Source organism: Euleptes europaea, chromosome 2 (assembly GCF_029931775.1).
Source record: "Euleptes europaea isolate rEulEur1 chromosome 2, rEulEur1.hap1, whole genome shotgun sequence".
Taxonomy (NCBI): domain Eukaryota; kingdom Metazoa; phylum Chordata; class Lepidosauria; order Squamata; family Sphaerodactylidae; genus Euleptes; species Euleptes europaea.
The window spans coordinates 48,003,304-48,013,611 of record NC_079313.1 but is presented as its reverse complement, the minus strand read 5'-3'; positions in this window follow the sequence as shown (position 1 = coordinate 48,013,611).

The window sequence follows — 10,308 nt, the reverse complement described above, 5'->3', positions numbered from 1 at the left end:
GAAAGCCGCATCCTGGAAGAGGGGCTAAAGGTGCCGGAAGGGTAGTAATCTGGTGCCTCTGAGGCAGCAAACACACCATTTATGCACGGGAGGTTTTGCCTTGGATTTGCCACTCTCTAGATGCACCCCCCCCCGCCCCTCTCCAAATGCTCAACACTCAACAATAAGCCCCCATGCCGAGTTCTGAGAATTCAGATGGGGGGGATGTGCATCTAGAGAGCGGCAAATCCAAGGCAAAACCTCCCGTGCATAAATGGATGTCTGAGGTGCCTGAAGGACTCGGTGTAATCCCATGCAGAGTTGCTCCACCCTCTTTATTATGTGTGCTAAATGCGGCCAACTCGCTTCGGACTAATAGCGACCCTAGTTAATGAGCTCCAAAAAGCCTTGCTCGGGTCTTGCCAACTGAGGGCCCTGGCTTCCTTTACTGAGTCAGATCCACTTCATGGTTAGGTCTTCTTTTTCCTGCTGCTTTCAACTTTCCCTAGCCTTATTGTCTTTTCCAGTGACTCTTGTCTTCTCAGTATGTGACCAAAGTACAATAGCCTCAGTTCAGTCCTTTGAGCTTCCAGGGAGAGTTCAGGCTTGATTTGATCTAGATCCCACTGATATGTCTTTTTGGCGGTCTGCGATATCCGTAAAACTCTTCTCCAACACCACATTTCAAAGGAATCTACTTTCTTGTTGTCAGCTTTCTTCGTTGTCCAACTTTCACACACACCCATACATAGTAATGGAGAATACTATGGCATGAATTATCTTGATCTTGGTTGCCAGTCAGGTATCCTTACACTTCAAAATCTTTCTAGCTCCTTCATGGCTGTCCTTCCCAGTCTCAATCTCCTTCTGATTTCTTGGCTGCAGTCTCCCTTTCAGTTGATGATTGAGCCAAGGAATAGAAAGTCTCGAACTATTTCAGTTTCTTCATTGTAAACCTGAAAGTTGTGTAATTCATTACTTTCGTCTTTTTGATGTTCAGATGAAAGCTTGTTTTGGCACTTTCTGCAATAGTCCTTTCAAGTCTTCTCCATTTTCTGCCAGTAATGTCGGATCATCGGCATATCCCAAATTGTTGAGGTTCCTTCCACCAATTTTCACTCCACCTTCATCTAAACCTAATCCAGTTTTCCTTATTATATGATCTGCAAACAGGCTGAACAGACAAGGAGATAAAATACATCGTTGTCTGACTCCTTTTCCCATTGGAAACCATGCCCTTTCCCCATTTTCTGTCCTAACAGTCTCCGCCAAGTTAAATCCATGGAAGGAATCTGCATAGGAGAGCGGGGTAACAGTACCTAATCTCCAGTACTAAGAACACTGAGCATTGAGTTCAATGGAACTAGTTTAGTGTTACACACAGGCACATAACCTACACCTCGATACTAAATATCGTGAACGCCCAGTTTATGTCACAAAAACTTACATTGGAATTGCTTGTCTTTACGGGGCCGCTGGATTTTGGATTATTTCAATGGACTTCGGCTTCAGCCTTTAGAACCGGGCTGTTAAATCCGTTGATTCGTTACCCAAAAAGATGCGAAACAAGAGCAGGGGTTTAATTCCACGATTGTAATTCGTTCAAGAATAAAATGTAATGTATTAAAAAAAAAAACCCCACCAAGGTCTACAAACACATTGTACTAGAAATCTATCTCTGTGATGCTCAGATTTTACCTGTTATGGGTGTGATCCTGCTCAAGCTAAGCATGTTTCAATGTTTGTTTTTTAAAGCAAGAGACAGTGAAGGACGTGCATAATCTAAAAGGACATCACAGTGCTTAACTTTGTGCCGGAAGCTGCCTTGTGTCAGTCCACACACACACACACACACACACACGGTGGAACATCAAGACGATCTTTTCTAATCGAATCTTGCCGCGCCTGTGGAACTCCAGGCCACCGATGGCCGGTCGCCTGCTTCTGGAAACAAACGAGCCGAGACAAGCTTTGCACGGGGGCGGCGTGCCGGAGAGTCCTCGGCTGGGGATGGTGTAGTCAGGGCCCGGGCCGGTCTTTTTTGCGCCCTAGGCAAGGCTGAATACTTGTGCCCCCCCACCCCACTGCTAACCAATTTTCAAAAACAGATGTCTTGCGGGGGAAAATAAAAGCCTGATGCATTCCTACAAACCTTTTTATAAGACGTTATAATTCATTATATTCCATATCACTTTTGTGGTACTTCTCTTAAAATGAATATATATATATATATATATATATATATGTATAAATTGTCAGTCGCATTTTTTCAAGAAACTGCACCCCTCTGAGGTCTGCGCCCTGGCGTGGATGGTGAATGGTGGCACCGGCCCTGGGAGTGGTGCAAAAACGCCCAGGAGGTCTGCCTGGCGCTGTCACGACCCATCCACCGAGCGTGGTTGTATTTGGACGGGAGAGCACGGAGGCCGTCTGTCGACTGCCGGGGTGGAAAAGGAAAGGCGGGCCAGACGAGGGAGGGAGGAAGGGAAGGGGGGGGCTCGTATTGGCTCGGATTTTAAACTGAGAGAGGCTTGAAGGTGACGACAAGAGTCCCTGGAAAAGACAGTCATGCTAGGAAAAGTGGAGGGCAGCAGGAAAAGAGGAAGACCCAACAAGAGATGGACGGACTCAATAAAGGAAGCCACAGCCTTCAATTGGCAAGATCTGAGCAAGGCTGTCAAAGTCAGGACATTTTGGAGGACTTTCCTTCATAGGGTCGCCATGAGTCGGAAGCGACTTGACGGCACTTAATACACACACACACACACACACACACACACACACACACACACACACAGAGGCTTGCAGGTGCAATTCGAGGCACAGTCCCCCCCAGGCTGTTTATGCCCGGGAGGTTTCGCCTTGGGTTCGCCGCTCTCTGGATGCCCGCTCCCCCCATCCGAATCCTCAGACCTCCGCCTGGGGGGCTGATGGTTGAGTTCGGTGCGTGTGGGTGGGGAACACGCGCGTCGAGAGAGCGGCGAACCCAAGGCGAAACCTCCCGGGCATCAATAAGCCCCCGTCTAAGGCGATGGATTTCAGCCGCCGAGAGGAGATTAATCCTGACCTTGTAATAATACAAAAGGGCAAGCAAGACCCCCCCCCTTTAGGGCGCGCAGGAAAGATCCTCAACGTAATCATAAAAATAATAAATTAATCAAAGCAAAGCCTTGCTATTAATACGGAGCGACGGCGACATCCCCCCCTGCACACACACACACACACACACACACACTGCAGTCCCCTTCTCGCAGAGTAACGCGGATTCCGGCCATTGGCTCAGGGGAGGTTTTGCCTCGGATCTGCCGCTCTCCAGGCTCACGTTTCCCCCACCCGAGGTGTCCAGACTCTGCCTTGGGGGGGGGGGCTGGTTTTGGAGCTCGGAGAAGTCGGGTGGGGCAAATGTGCGTCTGGAGAGCGGCAGATCCCAGGCGTCAGTGGCCCCGATGCTCCGACGGAGTGAGCCGGGGAGAGGGGGCCGGTGGGGAAGGGCCCGGCGGCCGGCCGCCTAAGCGGGCTGCGGGGTGCCGCTCCCGGACTCGAGGAGGCGCCCCGTTCCGAGGGGAAACCTCTGGAGCAGCTGCGCCGCGAGTCAGACGCCGTAGGACCCGAGGCCCGGGCCGGGGTCCCCCCCCCTCCGTTCCTGCCCCTCCGCATGAACGCGTCGACGGCAAGGACCGGCCAGCGCAGTCCGCGCCGCCCAGGAGCGCACCGGACGGACGGACGGCTGGAGCCCGGCTACTCCTGCGCGTCTCCGGGAGCGGCAGATCCCCCGGCGGGAGGAGAAAGCGTCCCGCCCCACGGCCCCTGTCGCTCCCGGAGACGCAGCCCGTTGCTCGCAGGGGCCCACCCGGCGCCCCCCCCCGCCCCCCCCCCCCGGAGAAAGCCACGAGCCCTCCGCGCCCGCAGGCACCGCCGTGCCTACACTGCCTCTGAACATGGAAGCTCCACTGAGCCAGTCTGGCTGATGGGCATGAAGAACCTAAGGACACGAGAAAAGCCCTGCTGGGTCAGACCCGGGCCCATCAAGCCCAGCAGTCTGTCCACCCAGCGGCCAACCAGGGGCCTCTAGGAAGCCCCCAAACGAGGCGACTGCAGCAGCCCCATCCTGCCGGTGTTGCACCGCACCCAAGATAATAGGCCTGCTCCTCTGATACTAGAGAGAATAGGTCTGCATCATAACTATTATCCATTCTAACTAATAGCCATGAATACCCCTTTCCTCCGTGAATATGTCCACTCCCCTCTTAAAGCCTTCCAAGTTGGCAGCCATAGCCATATCCTGGGGCAGGGAGTTCCACAATTTAACTATGCGTTGTGTGATAAAATACTTCCTTTTATCTGTTTTGAATCTGTCACCCTCCTGCTTCAGCAGATGACCCCGCGTTCTAGTATTATGGGAGAGGGAGAAAATTGACGGAGTGGGGCGCTTCACCAAGACCCTCCTCTTCAGTGCCGGATTTAGATGAAGAGAGGCCCTAAGCTACTAGGTGAAGAGAGGCCCCTTCCAACCCCCCACCCTCATGGTTAGAGGAAGATGGAAGAATGTTTTCAACAACATTCAGTGAAGCCGAGGATGATGACTGCTGTTTAAAATTCTGCAATTCACAATTCCTCCTTTAAAGGTGTTACTGTTAAATAAGATGTTATTGTTAAAGACTGTAGAGATTGGGGGGGGGAAGCATAAATGTTAAAACGAACACTGTCGAAAACGTTTGCAATAATCAAACTTTGTAAAAGTTGTGTGGAATAAGCAGGAATGTGTAGGGAAATGAAATGGTGAGTTTACTGTGATATTCTTTAAAATACTTATATTCTAAAAGACAAAAATATTATACACCTCGGCCACAGGCCCCCTAGATCTGGAGGCCCTGGGCTTCAGCCTGCCCAGCCTCTAGGTCAATCCGGCACTGCTCCTCTTTCAAGTCCCGGACTCGTGGCAGGACCCGCGCAGAGGAACTGCCCCGCAGCATCGCCCTCGGCCCCGGGGGTTCTCCTGCGCGGTCCTTAGGGCCAGAGGTGGGGAGGGGGGGTTCCCTGGCGTCGGGGGTTCCCCTGCCTGGGGGGCTGGTTGCTGAGGGTTGAGAGTTGGGGTGGGGAAAAGGCGCCTCTCAAGAGGGGCGAATCCCAGGCCAAACCTGCCGGGCGCCCAGGGCCTTCCGCGTCCTCCTCCCTCTCCCTTCCTTCTGCAAAGGTGCAACCAAGGAGCGCTTTGGAGAGGACTGGCTCTTGCCGGCCGCCGCCTGCCTGCCCGGACGTGGCGAGCCTTGGCTGGCCTTGAGCCTCGGAGCTGCTGCTGCCGCGGCCGGCTGGTGGTGGGAGAAAGCCTCCTGGCCCCACCTGCCTCCCCCCCCCCTCCATTCATCCTTGAGAGGGAGGAGGGGAGGCCGAGCCAAGCGCCTGGATCGATGGGTTGGCTCAGCATCTCCGGCCTGCTCCTCTGATTCCCGGCAGGGAAACGACAGGGGCGCTCAAGGTTGGCGCCCCCCCCCACCCCCCAGGGCTGTCGAGGTCAGGGGCCTTCAGAGGGGGTTGCCACTGCCTGCCTCTGCCTCCCGCCCTTGGTATTCATGGAATCATAAAGTTGGAAGGGACCGCCAAGGTCATCTAGCCCAACCCCCTGCACAATGCAGGGAATTCCAAACGACCTCGTCCCCACACCCCCAGTGATCCCCTACTCCATGCCCAGAAGATGGCCAAGGTGCCCTTCCTCTCATCATCTGCCTAAGGTCATAGAATGAGCATTGCTGACAGATGGCCATCTAGCCTCTGCTGAAAAACCTCCAGGGAAGGAGAGCTCACCACCTCCCGAAGAAGCCTGTTCCACTGAGGAACCACTCTGTTAGAAAATCCCTTGGAGGTCTCCCACCCAAGCACTAGCCAGGGCCGCCCCTGCTCAGCTTTCGAGATCTGCCTAATGGGGCTAGCCTGGCCCACCCAGGACAGGGACAGGGACAGGGCTGGACACCAAGAGCCCCCCTCCCCAACCAGATGAGGTTTCCGGCCTTCCGTTCCAGCAGGTGGGCACACTTGGGGTTCTCCAGTTTCTCTCTTGGGGTAGAGGGTCCCTCATTACAGGGATTGTTTTAACGCCTAGAAGCAGTGTTGATCCTAAGCACACACAATGATCCTAAGCACGGGCCCTGATGAAATGGAAAGGCCAGGCAGGCTATAGAGGAGAACACCGGTGCATTGTCATGTGTACACACGACCCCACGTGTCTTTCTTTTTGGGCTGAGAATGTGGAATCATGTGCCAGCAGACGGGCTCCTCCCGCTCTCCAAAGTGAGACCTTCACACCTGACAGTCTGCCCAAGTATGCTTGGGATTTACCCCCCCCCACACACACACACAGGAGCCCCATGATGGGGCAGAGTAGTAAGCTGCGGTACTGCAGTCCAAGCTCTGCTCACCACCTGAGTTCGACCCCAACGCAAGGTTGACTTAGCCTTCTCATCCTTCCCAGGTCGGTCAAATGAGTACCCAGCTTGCTGGGGGTAAAGGGAAGATGACTGGGGAAGGCACTGGCAAATCACCCCATAAAAAAACAAAGTCTGCCTAGTAAACGTCGGGATGTGACATCACCCCATGGGTCAGGAATGACCCCGTGCTTGCACAGGGGACCTTTACTTTTACCTTTTTTTTACCCACAAACACACACAGCCCCTGTGAAGAGGAGGAAAAAGCCACACAGGTGAAGATGCTTCCTAAAACCATGTGTACAAAAAATTACTAAGGCCATGTATGCAGGGGAGGTTTAGCCTTGGATTTGCCGCTCTCTAGATGCACCTTTTCCCCATCCAAATTCTCAAAACTCCAAAATAAGCCCCCATGCAGAGTTTTGAGAATTTGAATGGGGAAAAGGTGCATCTAGAGCGGCAAATCCAAGGCAAAACCTCCCGGGCATAATGTGTCTGACACTCAAGTGAATATCCCAGGCTCTTGCATCGGAATCGGTACTTGCAATTTGGATCGGTGTGGTTTGTGTGTGGGACTACATTTCTTTTTCCCTGCTGATGGAGAGAGGGTGGGAGTGACTACCCCCCCCCCAAAAAAAGCCTGTTTGCAGCGGCTGCAGCAGCAGCATCCCCCTCCCCAAGATCGGCCCTGCCTCCAGGCTACCCCGCTCCGATCCCAGAAGCCGTTCTCAGCAGTTCTCAGGGCCGAAGCTGAAGCGTGGAGATAAAACAGCCTGGACAAGTGTGAGAAAACGGCTTACCCGGACCAGCTGGTGGAGACACACTAAAGCCATTTATGCACAGGAGGTTTTGCCTTGGATTTGCCACTCTCCAGATGCACCTTTCCCCCTTCCAAATTCACAAAACTCCGAAAGAAGCCCCCCTGCAGAGGTCTGAGAATTTGGATGGGGAAAATGTGCAGCGAATCCAAGGCAAAACCTCCCCTGCATAAATGGCCAAAACCTCCCCTGCATAAATGGCCAACAGCTCAAGAAGGGAAGCACTTGGTATTCAAACAACAGAAAGTGGCCGGGAAAATAAAATAGAGGGGAAACATGTCATCAAAGTCGGGGGTGGATGGGGGGGAGTGATCTGAAGTGCATAAGAGAGGCAGGAAAAGGGTTAACGTTCCTCTAAACAGCTTGCTTGCTTTCAAAGCTTTTTTTAAAAAAAGGATTTTTATGACACGCATCTACAGGTAAGGTGTGAATGTGAACTGGTGCAGGATCCCAAGTTACGCTCGCCAGGCTGCGCAGGAATAACACCGGCGGGGCAGCAGAGGTGGGAAATTGCTCGCACCGTCCCACCCTTCTCGGCCTTTGATCCCAAGCAGAGGGGGGAAGACGATTCTCTCTGGCTCCTGATCTGGGGGGGCGGGGGGGAGGTGGACTGACAGTGCAGAGGCGGGAGGCTGTTGCCCAGGGTGGCAGGAAAGCTCCCACGGAGGCTTCTCCCACTTGCAAGATTCAGTCAAATCAAAGGCTGCTCACTGGCAGGCCCTGCATGCTGGCTGCCCTTCCCTCCTTCCTGCCAAACAGACTTTTTGATGACAAAGAAGCCAGGTGCAGGCAAGGCACGGCAGTTTCCACCTCTGTGTCTCTCCCCAGCCATGTTTTGAGGGGGGGGGAGACTCCACCTAACCACACAAACAATGCCCCCCCCCTAATCCCAGGTGAGGGAAAGAAGACTGCGTGGTATAGCCTGATCTCTCAGATCTGGGAAGCTAAGCAAGGTCGGTATTTGGAAGGGAGACCACCTAGGAAGGCTCTGCAGAAGAAGGCAACGGTAAACCACCTCTGCTTCTTGCTTGCCTTGAAAGCCCCTTGCTGGGGTTGCCATATGCTGGCTGCGACTTGAGGGCAATTTACACACACACACAATCCCAGGTGAAGGAAGACTGGGTGCTCAGTAGTGGTGGGCTGGGTCAAGACACTTGGGTGCGGGGGCGCTTGAATCAGGGATATAACATCTGATTTGCATGCAGAAGGCTCCAGTTTCAACCCCTTCCCTCTCTACTGAAAAGGATGTGACCATGGACACTTTACTCAAGCTCAGAAATTAGCAAGCATAACCAGCTCCAATGCTCCAAGGCACCAAGAACAGGGTTCTCTGTGCTCAGACTCTGGCCTCCACTCAAGCCTTGGGGTTTTCTGATGGGAAGCAAGGTCAATTTCACCTGCAGGAACATTTACAGCCATCACACCAGCCAGTGGGCGGGACTCATAGTTGATCTGCCCTTTGCCCTGGGGCAAATGCACGCAAAGATGATTCCTTCCTTTCCTCTTGTTCTTTTGGTTCAGTTCCCAAAGGCTGAAACTCTAAAAGGCCAGGGGAGAAAGAGGTACGTTGCTTACCATGAGTAGAAGGAGACCGCTGCTCTTTTCCCTCTCCTGGTCCTCTGGAGATCGTCAGGGTGTACGGCACCCTCCTCCTCCTTGGTGTCTGCCGCTGGACTCTTCTCTCTCTAAACACCCTTTCTGAGCTCAGCCCCTAAAACCACAAATTCCACTTCCTGAGTGTTAAGGAGGTTCTGCTGCAGCAATAACATGGCTTTAACAATTGCTGCAAAACTCCAACCAAATTCTGCTCACAGCTCCCTTGCTCTCTCCCTTCGGTATCCCTTTCCCAAGGTGTGTCAACCAAAGGCTGGGGTGAGAAGGGGGAAGGCTCTTCTTTGCTCTGAAATAATTTGGTTTCCACCAGCAAGAAGATTCCATCAATGCTGGAACATACAGGCAGCACCAAATATTCTGAAGACCTGTGAAAAAAAATATTATTTCACTGATTTCCTTTGCTTTGCCTCTCAGATTTTTATTGGGGTATGTTCTGTGTATATTACTACATTTTTTTATAGAGAGAGGACAGACAGCCTAAGAAACTTTGGTACCCACTCTCCAAATGCTGGCAAATGTATACATATCAACTTGATGTTAAACCTATAAAAATCAACTCAGTAATGGAGGACTTGCTGACTTTTAATGAGACCCTCAGAATCTGCCACTTCAGGCAATCCACCTTACTATACCTACAAACTGGGAGAGCAGGAAAGGTGTTGCCTTGTGTTAAAGATCCAAAATAGATTAAACTAATGAATTGATTGCTCTTTCATAGGCCTATTCTGGGTATGCAGATTTAGAAGTAGTCCCACTGAGACTCTTGAAAGGTTACACCTTGAAAATCTTGTTGGCCTCTACAGTGCTACTGGACTCAAATCTAACTGCATGGCTGCCCTCTGAAACTGTCCTCCTGTAGGGTGTGCCTTAAAATCTGACTAGTGCTTGGCCAGCACTCCAGCAGCTATGCTTATTTATTTAGAAAATATATATGCTGCTCTCCAGAGATCTGCTCTAGGCAGATCAATACAATGGGTGGGGGGACAACATAAAATTATCAATATTAAAACAAGCAATAAAACAACAACATGCAGCCTACAATAATACAGTTCCCAGGCTAAAAGCAACTAAAAAGAAAAGAAAAGAGGAAACCCCTTAGTTAAAAGCCTGGGGAAATAGAAATGTTTTGACTTGCCACCTAAAGAAAAGAATGGTATATGCCAGGTAATCCTCAAGGGAGAGGGCTTGCGACAGGTGAAGGGTCACCACTTAAAAAACATGGTTTCTGGTACTTGCCTTACCTCTGCAGGTGGGAGCCTAGAAAGAGGAGCTTGGGAAGAGGATCTAGTCCTTCCAGTTTTGTGGATACAGCGAGTCTTAGTAAAATGTGGACAGAAAGGGATATGGCTCTAGAAAATCCTGTTCACCCATGACAGTAATAATATCATTGTGCTTCCCTAATGCTATTTATGCCCACATGTCAGTGTGGAAACTGTGGAACAGAAAACAAGAGACGGGCAATTAGAAATGGTACATTC